The sequence below is a fragment of the Spermophilus citellus genome (genome assembly GCF_964194105.1).
Source record: "Spermophilus citellus genome assembly, chromosome: 19".
Taxonomy (NCBI): Eukaryota; Metazoa; Chordata; class Mammalia; order Rodentia; family Sciuridae; genus Spermophilus; species Spermophilus citellus.
This window is the reverse complement of record NC_138201.1, coordinates 17659538-17666662: the sequence shown is the minus strand read 5'-3', so window position 1 is coordinate 17666662 and position 7125 is coordinate 17659538.

Here is a 7125-nt window from a genome sequence, read left to right as displayed (position 1 = left end):
ACTAGAATACAATTTACTCAAATAGGAACAACTATCCTTGCACAACAAAACTAAAAACCCTCCGGTGAGTGTCAGTGAAGCGCCTTATATAGCACTTGAGTCCCTGCGATTGGTCGAAACTTATGCAAATTAGGGTTTGAAAATGTACTAATTCTATTGGTCCAAACTTATGCTAATTAGGGTTTGGAATCGTTAACACTATTGGTCAATTCTTAAGTCCTGCCTTTCATTCAAGTAGGTTGCCGCTGCTGTGCTCCATGCAGTGGGCTATGCCCAGACCAGGCTCCTGAAGGTCAGCTCACCTTGCACTGGCCCCCTGTGCCTGCATGGCGGGCTCTGGGTGACCAGGCCAGCCCAGCGTTTGCCACCTGCGCTTCTACCTACCTGGGATGCCACTTCTTGGCCAGTAGACTGGCCAGAGTGTTGGTGCAGGACTTTACCATACATCTATTCTATCAAGTTTCTTAGCTGGTTATTAGTATTCCTAATAAATGTTCACATCTTAGTAAGATTGCTTGTAATATGGCAAGATTGTTTTCTCACATTCTGCATTCTGTCCTGGAATCTCCTGACCTGCTCGAAGATTTTATGAAATTTTGAATTTATTAAGATTTACCATTTGTGCTATAAACTTATGTGAGTTTTTGCAAATGTGTAGTGTCATGTATTTTACCATTACAATGTCACATGGTTACTGATTTCACCATCCCTAAGACATTCCCGGTGCTCCACCTATTCACCTCTCTGACTTCTTGTGCCTCTGGCAACCCATCTTCTCTCTTTCTCTCTCTTTCTGGCACTGGGAATTTAACTCAGGGGTGCTATAACAATGAGCTATATTCCAATCCCTTTAATTGCTTAGGGCCTCACTAAGTTGTTGAGGGTGGCCTTCAACCTGTGATCCTCCTGCCTCAGCCTCCCAAATTGCTTGGATTACAGGTGTGCACCACCGTGCCCCACATGCATTTATATTTGTTATGGTTTGGATGTGAGGTATTCCCCAAAAGCTCACGGTGTGAGTCAATGCAAGAAGGTTCAGAGAAGAAATAATTGGGATTATGAGTCTTAACCCAGTCAGTGAATTAATCCCCTGATAGGATTAACAGAGCGACCATTGAAGTGGCTGGGAGTGACTGGAGGTGGGAATTGGGGCATAGCTTTGGGGTATATATTTGTACTTGGCAAGTGGAGACCCCTCCCTCTGCTTCCTGGTCATCAGTGAGCTGCTTCCCTCCACCACACTCTTCTGCCATGATATTCAGCCTCACCTGGAGCCCCGAGGAATGGAGCCCGCCTTCTATGGAATAAGACCTCTGAAACTGTGAGCCCTCAAATAAACTTTTCCTCCTCTACAATTGTTCTGGTCAGATCTTTTTGGTCATAGCCGTGAAAAAGCTCACCAAAACAGTATTTTTACTATCATCATAATTATGCCTTTGCCAGAACGTCATTTGGTTGAAATCACACAGAATATGGTCTTTTCAGAAACATGGATTCCTTTCACTTAGTAATATGCATTTAAGTTTCCTCCATGTCTTTTCGTGGGAACTGCAAAAGAGTTGGTTTATAACAACAGCTTGTGGTGGCTGGGCAGCGTCCCCTAAATGTTGACCTGTTAAAGGCTTGGGCTTTACCTGTGGCGCTACTGGAGGTAGTGGGACCTTTAAGGGGAGGGGCTATGGGCAGGAAGTGAGGTCATGGGGCGTGGCTTCAAAAGGGATTTAATGAGCACCGCCCCTCCCAGTCTCCTTCATTGCCTCCCAGACGCCTGGAGATGGAGGCTTCTGTGTGCTCTTGCCAAGGCCATGATCCTGGGCTCCGTCGCCACAGGCCAAGCAACTGAGCCCAGGGAACATGGGCCGAAGCTTCTGGAACCGTGCATCAAATGAAATTTCCCTCCTTTAAAGTTGCTTATCTTAGGGGCTGGGGATGTGGCTCAAGCGGTAGCGCGCTCGCCTGGCATGCGTGCGGCCCGGGTTCGATCCTCAGCACCACATACAAACAAAGATGTTGTGTCCGCTGAAAACTAAAGAATAAATTTAATAAAAAGTTGTTTATCTCAGCTATTTTGTCACAGCAATGGAAAGCTAAGTCGCCTGTTAAGAGTCTTGACTTCCTAACTCCAGCATGACTTCCAGAATCAGAAAGACGTGACCCTAGAATGACCCCGGCACCCTATGTATTTATTCTTTTATTTGCGGTGCTGGGGATGGACCCCAGGGTGTCCCCAGGCAAGCACTCTACCACTGAGCCACATCCCAAGCTCCCCAGCACCCCCATTTCAAAGCATGCCTGAAAGAGCGCAGCTGCCCTGAGGATTTGTGGTCTGTTCTAACCGCCTGAGTTTCTGACCTTCCATCCTTAGAGCATTTACGGAAGGGCTGGTGCGCTGGGCTTGGCGGCATCCACAGACACGCAAGTACGCCTGGAGGCTGAAGCAGGAGGATCACAAGTTGGAGGCCAGCCTCAGGACAGCCCTGTCTCAAAATAATAAAAAGGACTGAGGATGTAGCCTGGTAGAGGAGCATTCCTGGGTTCAATCCACGGTATTGCAAAAAGGCTTTTAAAAAATTAAAAAATTTAGGGGCTGGGGATGTGGCTCAAGCGGTAGGGCGCTCGCCTCGCATGCGTTCAGCCCGGGTTCGATCCTCAGCACCACATACAAACAAAGATGTTGTGTCCGCCGAAAACTAAAAAATAAATATTAAAAAAAATTAAAAATAAAAAACTTACCATTGTTAATATGTATCTTTATCACAACCCTGAAGTGTCTCTGTGAAGGAATTGCCATCCATTCCTTTGAAATGCAGTAGAAAAGCGCTTGGGGATGTAGCTCAGTGGTAAAGTACTTGCCTAATGTGTAAGGCCTGGGTTCAATCCCAAGTGCCAAGGCAGAACACATGAAAGAGAGAGAGAGAGAGAGAGAGAGAGAGAAAGGGTCTCACTGAGTTGCTTAGGGCTTTGCTTTTGCTGAGGTTGGCTTTGAACTCGCGATCCTCCTGCCTCAGCCTCCTGAATATCTGGGATCACACAGGGGCACCACCCGGGTTTCTCTATTCTTTTGAAATAAACCACACACCAAAGTGTTGGGGTTGCACATTGAAATCCCAGTGACTTGAGAAACTGAAGCATGAGGATCTCAAGTTCAAGGCTGACCTTAGCAGATTGGGGGCTGGGGATGTCGTGGTAGAGTGCCCCCTGATTCAATGCTTAGTACTGGGGAAAAAAAAAACGAAAGAAAGAAAAGGAAGGAAGGAAGGAAGGGAGGGAGGGAGGGAGGGAGGGAAAGAGAGAGAGAGAGAGAAAGAAAGAAAGAAAAAGAAAAGAGAGAGAGAAGGAGGGAGGAAGAAAGAAAGAAAGAGAGAGAAATATACCAAAATCTTGATTACTATGGTTTTATAGAAAATCTTAAAGATGGGTAGCATGAGTTCCCTGACTTTGTTCTCACCTTGTTGATAAATAAAAAAGCCACTTGCTGGGGTTTTTATCGGGATTGCATTGAACTAGTAGATCAACTGGGGTAGAAATGGCATCTTAACAATATTGAGTCTTCCAGCCCATGATCATAGGCTTTCTCTTCATTTATTTACCGCTTTGATTTCTTTCATCAGAATGTATACTTTCCCACCTGCAGATCCTATCTATGTTTCGTTATATTTATTGCTTGATATCTCTTTTTTTTTTAGGTAATGCTATTGCTTATCTCAGTTGTTAAGGGAGAGTAGCCCTTTGCATGAGGTATGTTTTGCAGTTGTTGACACTGGGAAGTGTCAAGGTATCAGATTTGGTGTCTGCCAAGAGCCTGCTTCTTAGTTAATAGACAGATGTCTTCTCCCTGTGACTTCAGGGCAGAAAGCACAAGGGAGTTCTGTGGGGTCTCCTTCATTTGTTTAAGGCAATTATGACACGAACACCCTTCATGCAGAGCCTCCCAAACGCCCACCTCCAAATAGCACCCTACTGGGGATTCAGTTTGAGGCCTAGGAATTTCAAGGGTACAAACATTCAGTCTATTACCTCATGGTAAATATCACTGCTGTGACTCTTGCCATCACATCCAACATCTCAGAGATTTGGATGGAGAAAAAGAGAAAGAATCTTGGTGCAATGGTGCATGCCTTTATGCCCTTTATCGTTTGTATTCTCCAACCTGTCTTTGTTTCTCACTTTCGCTCTAGTTCGGGTTCAGCAAACTGCAGTCCCATAGCTCAAACTCAGCCGGCCCCCTGTATCTGGAACAGAGCCATGATCATGCATGGAGTCTTTTCCAACTGCTTTCACACTGCACAGGTGAATTGTGGGCCACCTGACCTGCAGAGCTCAAAATATTTACCTTGCATGAAAGAAAAGGGATGCAGGTGCACTCCAAGGATAGAGGTATGAGCAGATTTATGATCAGGCCCCTGACAGGGTGCTCCTTGCAGAGATTGAGAGAGAGAGAGAGAGAGAGAGAGAGAGAGAGAGAGAGAGAGCAAGAGAGCAGCTGTATTACCATCTACAGGCCAGAATCATGGCTGCCCATCAGGGGTGGGTTTAGGCCTAGCTACTGGCAGAGCCTGGCCTGATTTTGCAGAAAGCAAGTTACTGTTTCTTGAGAACACAGAAGAGCAACTTTTTATCTCTCAAGGACAGAGCCGAGACCAGCAAGCCTCTATCTCCTGAGAATAAGAACAGCATTGATAAAGTGGGGGTGGGGAAAGAAAGATGGCCGCAGTGTTGCCAACAGAAAAAGGCTTTTTTTTTTTTTTTTACAGAAAGCATTTGTCCACTGCTGGGTCTACCTGGGCTCCACCACGCTGGAGGCTGAGGCAGGAGGACTGCAAGTTCGAGGCCAGCCTCCTCTGCAACTTAGCCAGGCCCTACATAATTTTAGGGAGGCTCCATCTCAAAAATAAAATAAATAAATAAATAAATAAAATAAAAAGGTTTGGGCGTGTGGCTCGGTGGTAAATGAGTTAAATCCCTGTTACCAAAAACAACAAGAAAAGTCAACTTTTTTTCTTTTTCTCTTCTTCCCCACAACCCCTCCAGGGACTGGGGACTGGACCCAGGGTGCTCTACCACTAAGCTATATTCCTGGCCCCCTTTTATTTATTTTTTATTTTTTATTTTTATTGGTCCTTGCTCTTTTAATCTTGTATTTCCAGACAGGATCTCACTAAGTTGCTGAGACTGGCCTTGAAATTGGGATCCCCAATTTTGCTACCACGTATGGCAAAGATCCGAATTTTCAAATTATTACATGGTGATTTCGATGTGGAGATTTAATAAGCAACATCCTGTCTCTCTTTCAGGATAGGAGGCAGTCAGATGGAGGTTACGGTGACTGGAGAAGGTGGCTTTGGATGCCTGATTTTTTTTTTTTTTTTTTGGTACCTACAGGGGATTGAACTCAGGGGCACTCAACCCCTGAGCCCCATCCCCAGCCCTATTTTGTGTTTTATTTAGAGACAGGGGCTCACTGAGTTGCTTAGCGCCTCGCTGTTGCTGAGGCTGGCTTAGAACTGGCGATCCTCCTGCCTCAGCCTCCCCAGCTGCTGGGATGATACGCATGTGCCACCGCACTGGGTGAGAGGTATTAGGTTGTCACTGGGGTTATTACACTCACAAGGAAATGTGGAATTCCGGTTTTCTCTCTCTTGCAAGGGGGACCAGTCAGGGACTGAACCCTCCTTAACCATGAGCCAAAATAAACCTTTCCTTTTTTTTAATATTTATTTTTTCGTTCTACTTGGACACAATACCTCTATTTTATTTATTTTTATGTGGTGCTGAGGATCGAACCCAGGGCCTCCCCTGTGTTAGGCAAGCGCTTTACCACTGAGCCACAACCCAGCCCATAAACCTTTCTTTTTCTTAAAGGTGATTATCTCAGGCATTTTACTACAGTAACAAAAAGCTGACTCGCACACCAGTTTTGTTCTGCTACATTAGCAGATTTCTTTGGTCTATTAGATGGCTCAGGACAAAGAGTGGCTCCTCTCAGACCTGGTCATCTTAAGCGTATGTGTGCTTTCTTGTAGGCCACAAGAAGGATCAACCCCAAGTGGCCCCAGGGAATCCTACTCCTGAGCCACATAAAGAAGCCTCTATAGCCCAATCTCACATTTGTAACAAATGAAGTATTTGAACATAGAAAAAAAAAAGATAAAGGGGAGGGATACACACACCCCTGAGTCAACAGTAGTTATTTCTGATGGTTAGAATTCCAAGAAATGTTTATTTTTCTTGTGTACCTGTATTTTATTCAAGTTTCTATAAGGAATTGGTGCTGTCCAGGAGTTGGAGAAGTTATTAAAAAATGGAATTAACCAATTTACAAAGCTCTTTCTGTATTTCTCATCTCTCTCTTTTCCCACACCTCCTGGCCACTCCCAATCTCCCTGCCTGCTCTGTCTCTGTGTCCATGACAGACTGAGAAGTTCTTTTTTCTTTTTCTCTGTGTGTGTGTTGCTCTCCATGAAACCCAGGGCCTCACACATGCTAGATAGAGGCTGGCTCTGAACTCGCAATCCTCCTGCCTCAGCCTCCCCAGCTGAGCTCCGCCACTGAGCTCTATCCCCAGCCCAAGAAATCCTCTTGGTGACAGGGAAAAAGTCATGAATAGAAAGAAACTGGGTGTTTGGAGCCAGAGTCCTGCGTTCAAGAGCTGATGTCGCCCCGTGGCCCTCAAAGTTAGGTGTAATAACACCACTTCCCCTTGCCAGGCCCTGTGGGTGGCACACTGGGGACATCAGGGATGAGCCAAAGCAAGAGAGGGGGTGAAGAGCCAGGAAAACAAGAAAGAGAAGGTTGTGGGCGTGTTTTGTAGACTTTGGAAGGAGAATTTCCCATCATCCTCCACCCCCCAGAATAAGGCACAGGATTGATGGATTCCTGCTCCCTCTGGACCCCACTCTGCCGGAATCCGCAGAGTGTCATCTCCTGGTCCCCCATGTTGGGGGTCTGAACTCTTATCTTGTCACACATTTTGGGAGTCCCAAAGTTTACTGGGAGAAGGAGGTCCATCCCCAGCCTTTGGGGAGGTCAAAGGTCAGCATATTCCACTTGCTGGACGTGTGGGACAGGAGACAGGCAAGCTGGGGTCAGAGATGGGGATGAAGAACTGCTTCATGAGGAGATAGA